The 19,275-nt window shown below is 40.5% G+C and overlaps 1 long non-coding RNA gene across 1 annotated transcript; it reads left to right on the forward strand.

The window, feature by feature from the left end:
* Window positions 1–11,117: 11,117 nt before the first annotated feature.
* On the forward strand, window positions 11,118–17,080 carry LOC132346364 (uncharacterized). Its single transcript, XR_009496186.1, has 4 exons — window positions 11,118–11,812; window positions 12,111–12,227; window positions 14,254–14,398; window positions 16,001–17,080. It is a non-coding gene; the product is annotated as an uncharacterized lncRNA (long non-coding RNA).
* The last annotated feature ends 2,195 nt before the right edge of the window (window positions 17,081–19,275 follow it).

Genomic DNA, 19,275 nt, shown 5'->3' on the forward strand with positions numbered 1-19,275 from the left:
GGAAAAAATAACTCAAGCCTGGTTAAGTAGACCAGCTCATGAAAGCCAAAGAGATCACCTGATCAAACAGCAGAATATGCAGGGTTAGAACCAACCCTAACAGCCTGCCCACAACCTAGAGAAAAATCTCTGTGCCTGTCTGTCTCTGTCTCCCTCCTTCCCTCTCTCTCTTGCCCCCAACCTCAATCCCCTCTCACTGCCTACTAACGCCTCCAAACAGCAAGTTCTGGGCTGCATTTGTGCTTTACCTCTTGTGACTTTCTATGACTTTCACCATTCACAGAGAGAATACCTCACCAGCTCTCTGCAAATGTAAAAATCCCAGGAAGAAATGAATGTCCAAGTTCAGGTCAAGAAGCAAACTTTGGGATTTTGAAAGCATATCACACCTATCACAGGATTCTGCCCTGAGAGAAAAGGAGTTTCCAGTAAAAGAGAGAGCAATGAGTCCATAAAACCACCGTCTGATTCCACTGCATTGTAAAGATCAAAAGAGTTCTTGATGGGAAGGTCAGATTATTTTTGTCAAACTCATGATGTTTTTTAATTGCTTTGTTTTAATTTTCTCAGGCCTGACTCCAAATCTTTGATATCATTTTGTCTTTTGTTTAATGGGTTTATCAAACTAATGATTGACATTTTAAAAATAAAGTTTATTCTGTTTTTACCTACTTAAATCACAACCCCTATTATATTCAGGATATGAGAAAAAATTGCTTTTTTAAGAGATAAAAAGAATCAAGCAAGTTAACTTCCAGAAATTGACATGTTTTATTCTTTGCAAATAAAGCAGCAGAGGGAGAAAAGCACAACGAAAATATAGGTGGGGGGAGGGTGAATAAGAGAAATGAGTGAACTGTTTTGTTTCAGTATAAATTCACAATCTATTGTGAAACTGAATTCCTTTTAACTTATCGTACATGGCAATATTTGTTCTCAGTATAATTTCATCCAAATAAACTATTTGGCAAGAAAAAATAATAAATAAACAAATAAACTTAATTTGAAAATAAAATGCTTGATAAACAAGTCTTAGTTCTATACAGAACATTGTAAGGGGTCAACAGATGCTCTAAAATTCACAGTCAACTGGCCCACAAACGAGTGGGCTTATATGCTCGCTTGAGTTATTTTCTCTCTCACTCTTCTGAGGCAGGCTAAATAAATACACATGCAAGAAAAATCTCAGCAACTAAAAATCCTTGATATACTCTCTACTACCATATTAGTATCCAGAAAGTACACTAGGATAAAATCTCTTCCTCATTCACCTATACTGAATACCATTCACTTTCAATCATTCATTACATCCATTTCCTTTTCTTTTCAGAATCAATTCTCTATCACTCATGCTGTCTAAATGGTAGTACACATATTCTCCCCAAACTTATTTAACACTGTGGAGATCTTCAAAGAGAACATATACTGCACTTCAGAGCTTTAAAATGTATATATACACATGTGTGTGTATATTACTTAGAATATTTTATCGTGAAGTATTTTAGAAGTTTGTAGCAAGCCATACATTTTTACTTCTGTCGGAGGAAATTCATTTGTCTATGGTCATTCTTATCTCCTTAAGAGTCAGGCGTTACTTGCCTACCAACACCTCAACCTATAAAAAAACTGCTACAGGCTCCCCTTCCACTCAAGACATGCAGAGCACAATAGCCCTGGTGAGCCCTGCACAGGTGTTCCTGACGCCTTAAGTCTCTAGATAACCAAGTAGCATGTATCTTTTGTTATGCCCAGTGACAAGTGGGATGCATAGCAAGGAACTTATAAGACATTTCTTCAGGTGGCTCTTACACTATGACAACCTAGATGAGTCAGTGAGTCTAGGACAGAACAAGAAAGGCCAGTAAACCTGAAGCCTTGGCCCGTGTCTCCCCTGAGCTCTGCTTAGGTGACGTGGACTCCAGGGTAACTCTCCAGGGAAACAGCCCACCAGCCAGCCAAAGTTAAAAACATCTCAACTATTTCTCATAAATATATTACACAGAGAGCAATGGGGCCTGTAAAGGAGGTTCTTTTACACTATTTTGGGCTGAGATCAGTCCATCTGATGGCCTCATGCTTACAACAGTCACAGGAGACAATCTGATTATGCATGCCCTGGGTATTGGTCAACTGAAGACTGAAAAAGCAGCCATTCTAATAGAGCAATTAATATGGAACAAGGATGACTTTCTGATTATGGTCAGAATAAACATGCAATCATTCATGATGAGCCTAATAGACATGGCTGGACACAAATACAAAGCCAGTTGAAATCCAGATGATTTCAGTCAGTATACTTCTTTCATGTAATGCCTCCCATCCCTAGTCAAACCCTGTCTAGGATTGTCTGCAATGTCCAGACTGATAGTGTAATGAATCTGAGTATAAATTCCTTGAAGCCAAAACAAAGCATTTTTGTTCTACTTTGTGAATGGTATATGGGGCTTCCCAGGTGATGCACCAGTAACAGATCTGCCTGCCAATGCAGGAGATATGAGACGCAGGTTCAATCCCTGGGTCAGGGAAATCCCCCTAGAACAGGAAATGTCAACCCACTCCAGTATTCTTGCCTGAGAAATCCCATGGACAGAGGAGCTTTGGCAGGCTACAGTCCACGCAGTCGCAAAGAGTCGGACATGATGGAGAAACTGAGCACACACAGCACACACACATGTATCGCATATAGCATCTATGGTGTGATAGTTAAACTTATGTGTCAGCTTGACTGGGTAAGGGGTGCACCCAGATAGCTGGTAAGACATTATTTCTGGGTGTGTCTATGAGGTGTTTCTGGAAGAAATTAGCATTTGAGTAGGTAAACTGAGCAAAGAAGACTGTGCTCCCCAATGTAGGTGGGCATCGTCCAATCTGTTGAGGGCCTTAATAGAACAAAAGAGCAGAGGAAGGGGGACTTCGCTCTCTTTGCCTGAGATGAGACATTCATATTCTGCCCTTGGACATCAGCACTTCCAGTTCTTGGGCCTTCAGACTCAAACCAGGATGTAATACCATCAGCTTCCCCTGATTCTTAGGCCTTCAGATTCAGACACTGAACTGTATAACCAGGTTTCCTGGGTTTCCAGCTTTTAGACAACAGACTGTGGTTTTTCTCAGCCTCCATAATCACATGAGCCAATTCCCATAATAAATCTCCTCATACATATCTATGCCTATGGAGATATATCGGGCTTCCCAAGGAGCTCAGCAGGTAAAGAATCTGCCTGCAATGCAGGAGACACAGGTTTGATCCTTGGGTCAGGAAAATCCCCTGGAGGAGGGCATGGCAACCCATTCCAGTAATCTTATCTGGAGAATCCCATGGACAGAGGAGACTGGCAGGCTACAGTCCATGGGGTCGCAGAGTCGGACACGAATGAAGTAACTTAGCATAGGTTCTGTTTCTCTGGAGAACTCTAATAAATATAGTATTCAAATATAATAAATAACATTGAGGTAACAAAAACTGGAAAAGTATGCTTTTTCCCTGAAATGTTCAAATTAAGTCAATCCACCAGACAGTTTCATTAAGAAAAAAACATATGGCAAATGTTCAAAATAGATCACTCACACAAATGCAGCAAAGGCAAAGACAATAGGATGTGTTTAATAAATTTAAAACATCCCAACAGAGAGTCTTCACATTTTTAAGGGAAAATAGAGAATAATCAAACATATTTCCAAATAACTCTTTTAACAATCTAAGCAATGGTGTGGAGGGCCGGAGGAGGGAGGGTTTATTACAGCCAAACCCATTCCTACATGGCTTCAGTGAGACTTGGAGAAAGAAACGTTGCAAGGACAAACACCACCTCTTATTTCTGACTCACATACCAATTACGTAGTTTTTAGAATTTTGAGTACAGAGATCCCTTGACAAGTGGGCACTATCACTGCACCAAGGGCAAATTTCCCCTACAGTCAGTTAATAGGGGACTGCCAATTACAGACCTTTCTCGGGCACCCTTGTGACCGCAGAGAAATTAGCAACTGAGTAGGGAGGGGCAAGACAGGGACACTGATGGACCCCACAAGCCAGGTAACCAAACACACTGCAATGGGAGAGAATGAGGTTGCAGAATGAACAATGCAAAAGGTTTTAAAATGGAGGCTTTTTAATATTTTAATACATGACAGCTTAAAAGCATTGATGTTCGGTTTGAGTTGCAGGTAATACTCTGTATCCGTACTGTCCAACCAAAATATAGTGCAAGCCACATGTGTAATTTAAATTTTCTAGAAACCCCATTTAAAAATGTAAAAAAAATGATGAAATTAATTTTAACATTACATTTTATTTAACCCAATATGCCCAACATATTATCATGTAAATGTGCAATAAATAGAAAAATATATTAATGAGGAATTCTACATTTTTTTCTTATTAAAGTCTTTGAAATCTAATGTGTACATTACACTTACAGCACCTCTCACTGACCACATGTGGCCAGTGGCTACTTTATCAGACATTATAACTCTGTATGCATTCTAAGAATAGTCATTAATTCACTCAATTAATATATAACAAGTGCCTACTTTGTGCCAAATACTGTGCAATACATTAATAATTAATGCATCTCTGCTCAGAGCTTGGAGTTCATCATCTTAGCAGGAACACAGACATTAAGCAAATGTTTATGAAAGAGTGCTATACAGGAAATGTATAGTGTCGCAAGAGTATAGAATGTGTGTACATGTGCTAAGTCGCTTCAGTCATGTTCAATTCTTTGCAACCCTATGAACTGTAGCCCACCAGGGTCCTCTGTCCATGGGATTCTCCAGGCAAGAATACTAGAGTGGGTTGCCATGCCCTCCTCCAGGGGATCTCCCCAACCAAGGGATTGAACCCAAGTCTCTATGTCTTCTGCTTTGGCAGACAGGTTCTTTACCACTAGCTCCACCTGGGAAGCATCAGTTATAGAACAATATGGGCCTATCAGCTAGAAGGAGCAATCAAGAAAATATTCATGAAGAAAGCAATATCTGATCTGAGATTAGAAGGACAAATAGAAGTTGATTAAGTTTGGAGGCTGAAAGAAGGGTGGAAACAGGGAGAAAAGTGATCCAGGCAACCCTTGAGGATCAGATAAGGACGAGGAACTGAACAGGAGCCCATGAGCTGAAAGCATAGTGCATAAGGAGAAGCACAGCAAAAAATGAAGTCAAAGAGGAGGGAAAAATCACACCCATCAAGAAAGTGTGTTTTACCATAATAGCACATGGCAGCTTGGGGATAATGTTAGAGAGGGTGTGAGATGATCATATTGCACGTGAAGAAGGTTATATAGAGTGATTTTTTTGGAGATCACACTGAGGGCTTTAACAGCTGCTCAGGAAAAAGATGGTGGTGGTTCAAAACAGGATGGAGAGAGATGCCAGAAATATCTAGGATGTAGACTCAGTAGGATATGATGCCAATGACTAAGTTGGGATGTGAGCAGTGAGAGAGAGGGATGCCAGCTGAGAAACCAGGTAAACGGTTTCATCACCATATGATGAACTGGAGATATCATGGAAGAGCAAGTCTGAGGTGGAAGAACATGAGTTCTATTTTGAACATGTTCATGTTGAGGTGCCTATTATACATACAAGAAGGAATATCATTTAGATATTGCACCTGGAGAGAGGTTGGAGCTAAAAGTTTAACTTTAGAGGTCAACAAAAAGATCTAAAGCCACAGAAAGGAATGAAATCACCTGGAGTCCAAATGTCCAGTGAAAGAACAGAGGACTTGATCCTGAGAAGCTTCATCATGTAAAGACCGAATAAGAAGAATCCCAAATGGCTGAGATATGTCCAGGGAAGTCAGAGGATGAAAATGCAGAACCAAGACAGGACAGGGAAGCTAAGAAAAGAGTTTTCTCTAGGAAGGAGTGAATAGTGAATGTGTGAAAAGCACATAAAAAAGTCAAGAAAGGTAAGAGGTAAGAATTGTCCACTGGACCTAAAAACCAGACAGCATTGTAAGAGCAGCTCCCATGGAGTAGTGGGGGCCATGGAATCAGGACACGGAGATGACATGTTTCAAAAACTGTGACAATCTGGCTATGACAGGAAGATAAGAGTCAAGGCAGTAACTTCATCTCCATTCTCTATTCTCTATTGACTCAGCGCTGACATACACATAGTTACAGCTACACACAGAAGGTCTGCCCACAGCTAAAGCCAAGCTAACATAGTCCCCACAGTGGGGAAAGTGACTAAATATTACAAGGTGATTGTTGGCCATCAAAAGATGCTTCCTTTTTAAGGAACCCCCAAGTGTAAAAGGATTGGCACTCTGGTAAAGAGATTGTTCCAAAACATTCTTCTGTTGCTAAGGGACTCCTAGGCTACAGAACTATATGTATGTGTTCATATATATGTGTTCATCTACCTCTGGTCTATGGTGATCATCATTATTCCCTATCTATCTTCCTACCTTCAGAACAACTGGGAAGAAAAATTTCTGTGGGCAGGCCAGTGAGACACTGAAGATGGAGAAAGAGAGATGGCATAAAACTGAATCACTGGGTTTGAGAACCAAAGGGCAACCTGTCAACTCATTTCTAAGATCCTTAGCAGATGGTCTGTAAAAGGTAGTTTCCGTGGATTGCAAAACCTTGAAAGTATGGTGAAAAAAATAAGCTGAAATTTCAGATCTGCCTGGATCTGAGATTTCAGCTTATTAAACCCTGATATCCTTACTGCTGCACTTCCTCAGGTAACTCACTTCCAAAGGGTAAGCCTCCATTTCTTCATCCAAAAAAGGGTCTAATATCCCATTACAGTCTTGTGGCAGAAATTAAATGGGATAATGCTTAGGATGGAAAGCACTCACTCATCTGTCTGGCACTGAATAGTTATAGATAGTTAATAAATGTTCATTTCTTCCCATAAAAGGCTTCTGATCCTTCTGACTCTTTGATCAAAATGTCCCTTAAATGTGCATTAAACAGCATGAATGGGAGGTGTGTGCCAGTGGAATACTTCAGCAAGAAGAATCAATGTGAAAATCAGAAGACCAAGCAATTTAATATGCCAACATATTCTGAAGGAGTTAAAGAAATCATGAAATCATACCAGTGATGATTATCTGACAGATGAGTGACTAAAATAGCCTCTGACACTCTTGTTTTAGACTTCTCAGAAAAGAATGAAGTTACAGTGACCTCTAGTTTGGCTCCCCACAACACACATGAGGAGATTTTGTCACTAATATCCTTCCTAACACAAAAAACCAATGGGATTTTCCCACTTCTCCATGGTCAATTTCAGAACCATAGCTAAACAACCACTTTTTTTAAGGATTTAACATTTCAGGAAATATTCTTTTAAATTTCATCTCATTCATCAATTTGGAGATTAGTGGGCCTGTATTGGAGAAGGAAAATGGCAACCCACTCCAGTACTCTTGCCTGGAGAATCCCATGGAGGAAGGAGCCTGGTAGGCTACAGTCCACGGGGTCACAAAGAGTTGGACACGACTGAGCAACTTCACTTTCACTTTCATTCTGCTTCCTTATCCATTATCCCAGATTTTTAGCTATGGATCATTTCTCTAAATCTCAAGGTCAGCAGGGATGCTCTGACATCAATCTCTCTGCTCTTCAGAGGGAGCTTGTCCTAAGGCCATGCTCATCTTCTATGCTCAGCACAGTCAGTGACAGTCTCTGGGCTTAACCAAGATTTCAAAACACTTTCCTCTCTTGCCTCCAGAAAACATTCAAAACACTGTGAATTAAAAGAGTTAAATGTTTAACCAAATCTAACACAATTTTTAGAGTAAATTAGTACTTTAATATTCTTCTTGACTCTCCTCACAACTGAGCCAGACTCAGTACAGAGAACAAGTGAAGACTTTTGCCCTTTTCAAGGGCCGTTTTTGTCCTGATCCACACTAGCTGGAAACCAGGGTGATGACTACTGAATTAAGAACAAATTCTTAAATGTTGAAGCAAGGTTCCCTACAGCCCATTTTATCTTCCACATCTCCCTCCTGCAAACATTACAGTCTCATTCATTAGCTTCTATGTGAGTGTGCTCAGTTGTCATGTCTGACTCTTTGAGACCCTATGGACTGTAGCCCACCAGGCTCCTCTGTCCAAAGGATTCTCCAGGCAATACTGGAGTGGGTTTCCATTCCCTTCTCCAGGGGATCTTCCTGACCCAGGGATGGAACCCAGGTCTCCTGCATTGCAGGCAGTTTCTTTACCATCTGAGTCACCTTCTGGGAGCTCCATTAGCTGCTAGCTGGTTCCCAAACATGCCCATCACTCTGTCTCATGCTGCACTTTACTGACAGTCACCTTTGCCTGGACTGACTCTTCATCTCCACTAGTCAAACTTACTCACCCTTTAAGGTCCAATTCAAATGCCACCTCATCTATGAAATTTTCAGGTCAACACAGACAGTGATGAGTTCTCACTCTACCAAACAGCCACAGCACTCAGACTATACCCACCCCATGGTGCTTCGCACAAATCAAATTTAACTCTGCTTATGTGGAGGTATAATTTATCTCTCCTACTAGTCTGTAAATTTACTGAAAAGAAAAATCATATGTAAACATCATAATAATTTCTATAAATAATAAGTGCTTACAAATAATCAGTGTTCAATAAATAATAATCTGCTTTTAAAAAGTCTTACCAAATGCTCAAAATCACTAATCACATAATTCTCCATTCTCCTAACACACAAGGGCTATGTGACAGGATGGGCAGAGCCAAGGTTCTTTTAACTAGTTTCCAAATTCTCACCACTTACCACATCCTAGTTTTCCTTCCAGTCATCACAACATATTCATTATGGCTTTCATTCTAAACCCAGATGAGTTCTTCAGAGGAGTCAATCCTCCTTGGAAACAGACTATATTTCATAATAAGGATTTGCGACTGGCACGGAAATTTGGTTTTCGGCCTATGGGCTGGTCCTTTAGGTTTTGACATTTCTATTGTGACAAGATAGTAAACATATTCATCATGGAAGAAAACATCCTTCCTTCTATACAACAGATTTAGGAGTCACAGAGCCCACTGCCTGCCATTCGCCATCTCATCAGAAAGGCAGAGCTCATTATTGGGAAGGTGGGAGCTTTCCATGACCCTATCAAAAGAGGAACTTCAGCAAACACACCTGTTGAGGACAGCAGGTTTTTAATAGCTTGAAGACTGACATAATTTATAATCATTTTCAGTTTGAACCTATGTCATGCTCGTCATGTAAGAGATTATTTTTTTTCCTAGGATACACTTTCCTCAATCACTTTTGAAGGTTACCAAAGCAAAATGCTCTAATTCTACACTTTTTTTGGTAGGGGAGAGGGGGACAGGTGATGCTTTTAGGAGAGGAGAAGACCCTATGCCCCTGTCCGGAAGAATTAAAGCCAATCAGATCATTTTCTAGGTCTTTTCTGACAACTCACCCTCTGCCTCAGAGGCAGAGTCCCAGCTGCACTGTGCAAAAGCAAACGATATGCAGGAGGAGACAGCTTGGGCCTCTCCTAAGGAGCTTTGCTACAGAAAAACCCAGCTGCTGCTACAGCTGGACAGATCCTAGGGAAAGGTGGCCAGCTCTGGAGAGGTCAAGGTTCAGGAATAGCTGCTTGAAGTTCAATTAAATTCTACAATATGGGAAATCTGTGCTTCCAAATTAAAAAAAAAAAAAAAATAGATGACAGACTAAAAAGCTAGGTCCTTTAAGTGGGGGCGGGGAATTAGGAGATTGGGATGGACACATATACACTATTGACACTACATGTAAAATAAATAACTAATGAGAACATAACTGTATAGCACAGGGAACTCTACCAAGTGAACTCTGGTGACCTGAATGGGAAGGAAGTCCAAAAGGGAGGAGACATATGTATCTGTGGGGCTTTCCCGGGGACTCAGTGGTAAAGAATCTGCCTGCAATAGAGATGCAGCAGGAGCCACGTGTTTGACCCTAGAGTCAAGAAGATCCCCTGGAGAAGGCAAAGGCAACCCACAACAGTATTCTCGCCTGGGAAATGCCATCGACAGAGGATCCTGGAGGGCTACAGTTCATAGAGTTGCAAAGAGTCAGATATGACTTAGCAACTAAACAATGACAAATATACAGATAGCTGATTCATTTTGCTGTACAGTAGAAACTATCACATTGTAAAGCAAATATACTTCAATAAAAATTAATTTTATAAAAATTTTAAAGGGACATAAGATTTTGACAAAGCATAAGTAACCTTCAAGTCCCAATTCTAATCATGTAGTGAAGCCAAGATATCTGTGTTTATAGTAAAGCAGCATCCACATGACCATGTAAGTAACAGCCCCATTAACTGATGCCAAAGCAAAAAAACCATACTGGGTGGAAGATGGGCCACTGGTAAGAAGGCAGGCTGCACAGAGACAAACACGTCCCTTCCTCTTGCCACTTGTCCTAAAGACACCCTCAGAGCAGCCCAGTTTGGAGTGCTGCAAAGCATCACTACCCCTTTTCAACTTTTAGCTGTTCGATTAGTCTTCAATGAATTCAAAGAGGGCAGAGTTTGGTCAAGGTTTTATGCCCACACCTCTAGAAAAATTCACAGAGCTTGACCAGAAAGCAGTGTTGCTGCCTAAATGATAAAGGGATAATTCTAATTTAATTTAAAAGGGCAAACTGTCAGGGGACTGAACACCTCAGGGCTTATCTACAAGAGCTAAGGCCTTTCATTACTAGATTTATATATCCCCGTACCACTCAGATCAAAAGTGAGTGAAAGTCATTTCCACATAATGACTCTCCAGTAGCCTATGGATAATGAGTTTGTTATCTCCATCCATCTCTTATTAGGAAGGGATTGGCCCCTTTACAAACACAGGACGGAGTGACTAAACCTTACATAAAGCTTTTATGAAGAAAGAGCTGGGCAGAGTTTCCCAGAGCAACCAGGAAAGCAGATTCTATCCTCATCTTCACTGGCTGGGTCTGGTAAACTTAACCTTGACACGCCTCCATTTCTGAAAATGTAAAACGGAGACTCCCTAACAGCCCAACTGCAACAAAGAGTCTTTGTCAGGTTAATGATGTTGGTATGCACTGTAAGAAAAATGTACAAAAAGAATCCACAGCTATACTTTTACCTTGTTCTCTGGCCATTGCCAAGTCTGTTAAAAACAATGATTTGGAAAGAAAAAGAAAGCAAAAGTTTGTTTCCAAGGGTCAGCAGTAATATCCTTATATAGTGGACTTTCAGTGTTGAGGTGGCTATTAATCCACCCTTACGGTACTCAAGTGGCTAACCCACAACTCTGAACTCTTCTGATGAGGTGAGTATACCAGGGCCAAATAATCCTGTCAAGATGCCTCCCAAGAGAAGCAGATGAGGAGACTGATGAACTATATCCACTCTTCTGTCTCCTTATTATCTAGAGTATAGCTTTGGATTGCTTGTGTGTTACTTAAGTATTAAGCAGTAGCAGAAGGCAAGACAAGATTTAACACCGTCCAAGACATCATTCTCCCCAACCTGAAACCCAAACCAAAGTTCGTCATTAGGCCTAGCTCACCAAGTCCAAACAACATGTACAGTGCCAAAGCTATGAGAACAAGCTGGTTCCATACTAAGACCCGCCTGACACAGCAGATCTCCTACACATTAGGATCACCTGGGGAGCTCTTAAAATCTGGATGCCTAGGCAACATCCTAATTAAGTCACAATGCCAAGTGTGTGCTTGCATGCTAACTCGCTTTAGTCCAACTCTGTGTAACTCTATGGACTGTAGTCTGCCAGGCTCCTCTGTCCATGGGGATTCTCCAGGATGGGGATTCTCCAGGCAACTAGTGTAGGTTGCCATGCCCTCCTCCAGGTAATCTTCCTTATCCAGGGATCGAACCCATATCCCCTGCACTGCAGGCAATTCTTTACCACTGAGCCACCGGGGAAGCCCCCAGAATTCCAAGGGAGTGTCATTATATTTCAAGTCTCATTAGGTGATTCCAAAGTGCATTCAAGGTTGAGAACCACTGCAGAATACCTTTCCATCCTCTCTATGAGTTTAGTCCTGAAAAATGAAAGTGAAATTGTTAGTCACGCAGTTTTGTCTGACTCTCTGCAACCCCATGGACTGTAGCTCACCAGCCTTCTCTGTCCATGGAATCCTCCAGGCAATAATACTGGAGTGAGTTGCTACTGAAGTGGACTTCCTATTCCGGGGATCTTCCCAATCCAGGGATTGAACCCAGTCTCCCGTATTACAGGCAGACTCTCTACCGTGCCACCAGGTAAGACTAATTTAATCCTTGGATGACCAATTTATCCACAACTTTGTCAGTTTTAGCAATGAAAGTTCCACATCCCAGAACCCCTTCAGTCCCAAACAAACCAAGACAGTTGATCATTCTAATGCTGAATGCAATTTTTCAACACTTACACTTTAGCCTTATTAAAAAGAAGTCTTTTTTTATGCTTCTTACACTTGCCACTGATGAGTCATCTCAAAACAAAATCCACTATTTTTCACTTTCTCCATACATGCTTTTTATTCTATATCTCATTTCCTATCCAAAGTATTCTGAATAAAATATCTAAGACCCAGGGGTCTGTTGCTTGACTCACAAGCAACAGAAATTACCTGAAAAAGTTAAAAATGGATTTCAGTAAAATTTATTAAAAGTCTACTATATGCCAAGCAGTTTCAAAGCTGTGGATCAAAGATGAATAAGAGAAGTTGACACTCAAAGAGTTCACAATCCACTAGCACTGTAACAGCCTAGGGAGAAAAAGGAGAGTAAAGGGAACAGAAAGAAAATAAAGGAGTAGATTGAAAAGTAGGCCAGAAGAAGAAACTTGCAGATTTCATAGATTTGTAGATTTTAACTTTGAACTTTAACCTTTATAGGAAAACATAATGCATATCTGCTCAAAATAAAAATGTAATGCTGGAAGAACAAAGAAACTTCCAGATGTAATTTTAAAGAGCTATTTCTTCATGTGTCATTTCAGAAAATATTTTAGTTCCAAATTTTAAAAATCAGGGCAGATGAGCTGATTCAAAACCACTTAAAGTTCCTAAAAAATCCAAGGTCAATGACCATAATAAAGCCCAGAATACATCCAACTAAAGGAAGCTATTTGCTAGCAACTTGCCTCCCTTTTGAAATTTGATTTCATTATACTATTAATAATCCTCTCTTGTGAACCTTCCCTTAAGAAAAGCAAAAATTAAAAACAGTGCATATGGTAGTCTGATGGGTCAAGGCACATTGAATAAGACATGAAAATAGTGAAGAGAAAAGGTAATCGTAGAACTGTATAAGAAAATACAGATCTCTCTTTTAATAAGATCAAATATCAAAGAGAATTAGATAAGAATTTCAACATTCTTTTGAAACATTTTCAGCCACCAGACAGACTTCTTATGGTTGATTTTGGATAGGTTCAAATCTTATTTTTATAAATCTCCAGAAAAGGCAATTACTTTATTCTATTTTAAAATCTAATCAGAAAGTCTAGTCTAAATAGGTCTCCCTTTTCCCTATTTTCATTTCACTTCTGAAAAAAAAATGAAGAACTAGTCATCACATCAGGCTTAAAAGATACCTAAGAATATTTAAGTTCCATTTCTTTTTTTATTTCTTACTGAGAAGTGTGTAAAAGTGGATAAAAGTGAAAGTAGCTCAGCTTAAACAAAAAGCGTTTCTGGGTAAGGGTTCTAGGGGTGTGGGGAGCTGGCCTGTACCAACGTGCAGTGGCTGATTGCTGAATTTTGTGAGCTGCATGTGTCACACTGGTAGCTTGAAAACAGCCATGTGGAAGTATTCACACCACAGAAACTGACATTAAAAAACAGGACTGGTTAGTTAGTTAGGAAGCTGGTTGTTAAATATTTACCAGCACAATACCTCTTCTAACCCACCACCTATTTTTTTTTTTTGAAATAAGTAAAAGGTAAATTCTGGATCAGAAAAATAAGAGTCTTGAGGATTACCATCAGTGAGATAGCCAAAGGAGCATGGAGATTGCAAATTGCTTCCCACCACAGTGATAGAATAGGAAGGAATTAAAAAGCTGCTCTGTGTTTCAGCTCAAAGTAGAGCCTCTTTAAGAAGAGGTGCACAAATAAGCCATAGTAGGAAAGAGGTTGACACTCTGGAGTCCCACAGACTCCTCGCCCTCTCCACCTGGACCATCTCTACATAGTACCATATGTGAGTCAGGTGGGGAGGACTAAATGCCTGGTTAGTGAGCAGGACCTGACACCATTTATATGAGATCTATCCAGTTTCACAGGCCAGAATGTCTTTCCAGGGTCCCACAGCGATGCCCTTCATGAAGTTTAAACACAAAGTTTGATTCCAAAGCTGTTTCTCTCCGTCATACCAAAGTCATGCTGAGGAGAGGGGGGAAAAAAAATAGCAGCTTCTTGCTTCCCATTCTGAAGGTGATGGTCAAGGTAAGAGATTTTCTATTTTTGTTCATGCTTTGTAAGAAAGAACACAAAATTATTGGGAGTCCTGACCTGTAGGTTTCTGTTTATGTTTTTCTTCAAACGTTTTGAAATATCACTTTCCTATTTCTTTCCCCAGCATATGCTTTACGTGTCCAGTGCTTCCCTCCTAATCTTTCACATCCCTTTTTGTGACAGTCTAAAGTAAAGGTGCAGCCAGGTGACCCTTCATCGATTTAGCAATGCTTCCCTGAGCTTGGAGAGGTGGAAAAATGTCCCCTATCCCTTTCAAGGCATAACGGTAGAAAATCAAGTTTTACAAAAGGCTGTCAGACTCTGCCCCTGGGAATACATTCCTTAGCCTGCTTAGGGCTCTGCGACCCTGGGCTGACTGCTCCCACACAGCAGTTTTAGACGCTTCATAACCCCAATCAGGCTCTGGCACTCCATGTCAGGCCACTAGTCTCCCACCTGTATGGATGCCCACCTGAAACCTTCTCCGGCTCTGATACCCACACTGGGCTACCCTATCAAGGGATCACCTTTCTTACCTCACTCATGCTCTGAAATCTCTGGAGGTTTTGGCTTCCTTTAAACTCCTCATATCTGGAATCATTTCTTTCCCCGCATCCCACCACCCCCGACCTCGACAGAAAAAATTGCTAAATGTTCCTATGCTCTATAGAAAGAAAATAGGGAAGGAAGGAAAAAAGGAAGGTGGGAGGGAGGAAAAAGAAACAGAGGAAGGAAGGAAATGTCCAGCAACATTTTCTGCCACAAACCACTTCATGCTCATAAAACTAAACTTTTTTCCTTCTGCTGCCTTTTCGTGTCCCTCCCTGGACTGCCAATATTATTCAGCTGTGGCAACACCCATCAACACTGCAGCCACACACCATTTGCAATTTCTGTATCTCTTAACAGTTTACTCTTCTCCCAAGATATTTTAAGGAAAAAAGAAAAAGAAAAGATTAATATTTTTTGCACTGCAGCAGCCCTGGGAATTTTAAACTCTGAGAGGAACATTCACAACATTAAACTTGCTTGCAAACAAACAAGAAAAACTCTGTTTTCCCAGAGCCCATTAAAAAATAATAACTTTTTAAAAAAATAATAAAAAAACAAAGCATCACAGAATCAGATGTAAAAATATTTCATTAATTTGAATGGTACACTGGGCTCCAACCTTCCTGGGATGACACTGATAACTTGATACCAAAAGTGAAGAAGGAATGAATGAACCCATCCCTCTCCCCAGGCAATGGCATACCTAATCTAGGAAAAGTGAAAGGAGAGGCAAGACAGAAACCAGCTAGAAAGACGGAATTTATAATAGGAAGAAGGCTTACCGGAAGCCATCCACAGGGTGACTAAGCTGTTAGAAAGCATAAGTGATACAGGACTTTTTGGACAGCTATAGACGCTCATTTGCATGTGAAGGTAAGCAATGACCAGCCAAAGGAGGTTTAATTAGATTTCATTACTACAGTGATGCAATTAATTATCTCTGTCCCCCAAACCATTATTTTTTTTTTGCTTGATCTTCTGCTGATGGGATCTTACAAATGATGGAGCAGCAAAACTTTTTAATGCTTTGTGTTTCCTCAGGACTTTCAAGCCCTCCAATTGAAAATGCCAACATTAAGGATAGTCTCCCAAGTGAGTTGCACAAACCCTGGGAGGTGTGTCAAGTGAGGCTCTGAAGTGCTAAAAAATATTAGGACTTCTATTTTTTAATATATTTTAATCCTTCAAAAGAAAAGAATAAAGATCTGCTAACATCTAACGTATGGATCAGCTCCAGCATCCTCTCTCCACACAGATGTCTGCCTGCCAGGTCATCAGATGGCACCTCTCTAGGAGGGACGTGGGAGGAGCAGCCAGCCCTGCCCCAGCTTTCTCCTTACTTTTTAGCATCCTGCTCCCTATTGCATTGTACATGTGCCCAATTCAGTGGACTCACAGGCTGTATCATCTAGTTAATCAAACTAATCCTTCACAAAAGCTCTGATGGCTTCAAGATATTTCTGCAAAGAAATCAACTTACTAACAACGCAAGAAAAAACATAAGATGGCAAAAGCAAAGTCAACACTTCTCTGGCTTCCTGTATGAGCTCTTTCTCAGCTACTTACTTAATCTGTCCCTTCAAGGTAAATTAGATGCTTTAACAATAAGCAAGAAAGCAACTGCTTTTCAAAAGAAATTCATGTACAGAAAGACATTGTTAAAATGAATGCTTGAAAATCTTTCCATCATTATATGATTTTGTTGAAGAAAATACTGTAAGCATATTGCTATAAACACTCTCCTCTCTGAAAACTGTTTTTAAATCTTCCAAATGGAGAGTTTCAGTGGGTTTTGAACACCTTTGTTCAAAACATTAAAATGCATTACCTTCAAATTAGTTTTGAGAAAACATCTGATTGATATCACAAACGATGGAAATTCACTAGCTGTATTTCAATGAAAACCTACTGCAAGATGAATTTGGGGCTGTAAATTGACTTACATGATGAAGTGAAGTCCATGATGAATTCCTTCTATTTGGGTGTTTTTGAGGACTATTTTTCAACTATGACAACAATTGAAAAACCAAGTTTCAAACTCGAACTGGAATACCTCTTCTAATTGCTTCATCACAAAGTTTTTTACAGATAGTCTAAAAACTAATAAAACATATTCAAGTACATTGCTCTCATTTTAAATGGTAACTATTTTAATGACAGAAAAAATATTTTGTAACCATAAACTAAATAAAATATCATTTAAGGTATTTATTTATATCATCATTTTAAATTCCTTTAAGTATATGCTTTATAATAAATATATATGACTATTCGAGTACATGTAAACAGTAAAAAATATAAGTAGATTGTGGGTGAATGTTGAAAAATATTTCACAGATAGAGGCATAAGATCTGATAAGCTTTGTGACCACTGGCCTACAATGGCTGCTGACTTGGTAAGAATTTACTTCCAACACATTATGGTGCTTACTTTATACACCAAATAATAAAAGCACCTTGGCAGATAAGAGGACACTAAAAGCATATTCAGAGTAGTGCATCAATAATGCTTAAATTAAGACAAGACAGGTATTCCCACGTGGCTCTAGTGGTAAAGAACCCACCTGCCAATGCAGAAGACAAGAGACACAGGTTCCATCCCTGGGTCAAGAAGATCCCCTGGAGGAGGGCATGGCAACCCACTCCAGTATTCTTGTCTGGAGAATCCCATGGAGAGAGAAGCCTGGCAGGCCACAGTCCTTGGGGTCACAAAGAGTCGGACATGACTCAAGTGACAGCACACACGCACAAGACAAACCATACTAAAACACTGGCCACAAAACACAGGCTTTACGCATTCATACTCAGAATCACAGCACGACGGTCATGCTGTTTTCAGTATTCTGTTTTAAATGCATTTGGAAACTCTGCTGCTGCTGCTGCTGCTTAGCCACTTCAGCTGTGTCCGACTCTGTGTGATCCCATGGACTATAGCTCTCTAGGCTCCTCTGCCCATGGAGATTCTCCAGCAACAGTACTGGAGTGGGTTGCCATGCCCTCCTCCAGGGAATCTTCCCGACCCAGGGATTGAACCCAGGTCTTCCACATTGCAGGCAGAATTTTTAGTGCCTGAGCCACCAGGGAAGCCCTTAGAAACTCTGAATACGTCTAATGTATGCTTTCAAGTCAAAGGTTCCTACAGCCGTTTAACTCCCTTCCACCCTACAGTGAAATGTCATTTTCACTGGTGGCACCAAGATTTCTAATCATCAAAACACAAGTATCATTATTGACAACATATTTCTTAACCTCATATGTCAAATCACATCACTTCAACATTCAGCCTGTGACCTTTCCACGTCACAGCAAAAGTCTGGACTGTAGAAGGTCTTCTCCCATCTCACCCCTTCTTTGCCTGGTGGCTCAGTGGTAAAGAATCTGCCTGCTAATGCAGGAGATGTCGGTTCAATCCCTGGGTCAGGAAGATCCCCTGAAGAAGAAAATGGCAACCCCTCCAGAAAATCCCATGAACAGAGGAGTCTGATGGGCTATAGTCCATGGGGTTGCAAAAGAGGCAGACACAACTCAGCAATCAAACAACAACAACAACATACACACACTTGCTTTTTTATATTTAGCCGCAAGGATGATTTCTGTGTTTTATTCATGCTATATCCCCAGTGCATACAACAGTATCTGGCCCGTAGTATCATGTCTTTAAATAAGTATTCATCGTAAGAAGAAAACTGAAGCGTTGTTTCAAAATACTCAAAAAGACAAGGAGAAACCACCTCCATTAACATTTATTTATTACGTTATTGTGTACTTATTGGTGTATTTACTATGTATAAGGAAACTATTTTTTCTGATTTATTTATTTTTGGTTGTGCTGGGTCTTTACTGCTGCATATGGGCTTTCTCTAGTTGTGGGGGGGGGGGGCTACTCTTTGTTGCGGTCTGCAGGCTTCTCTTGCAGTGGCTCCTCTTGTTGCGGAGCCCAGGCTCAGTAGTTGTGGAGCATGTGCTTAGTTGCTCCACAGTATGTGGGATCTTCCAGGACCTGGGATCGAACCTGTGTCCCCTGCATGGGCAGGAGGATTCTTTAACCACTGGACCACCAGGGAAATCCTAAAGAACTCTTTTTGATTGTTTGAGGAAATAAAGATGAACCAAACACAACTCCCTCAAGAAATGTATGACCCAATGGGTGATACAAACATAAATAATTAAGGACACAACAGACTACAGATGTTCAGCACCCTGGTGGTATGGTGAGGTAGGGGAGAGAGAACCCACTTCTCTCCGATCAAAGAGGGAAGGAAAGTTAGGGACATGGAATATTGGAGGTGATGTTAGAGAATAAAATACTCTCTCAG

This window comes from Bos taurus, chromosome 10 (assembly GCF_002263795.3).
Source record: "Bos taurus isolate L1 Dominette 01449 registration number 42190680 breed Hereford chromosome 10, ARS-UCD2.0, whole genome shotgun sequence".
In the NCBI taxonomy this organism is placed as follows: domain Eukaryota; kingdom Metazoa; phylum Chordata; class Mammalia; order Artiodactyla; family Bovidae; genus Bos; species Bos taurus.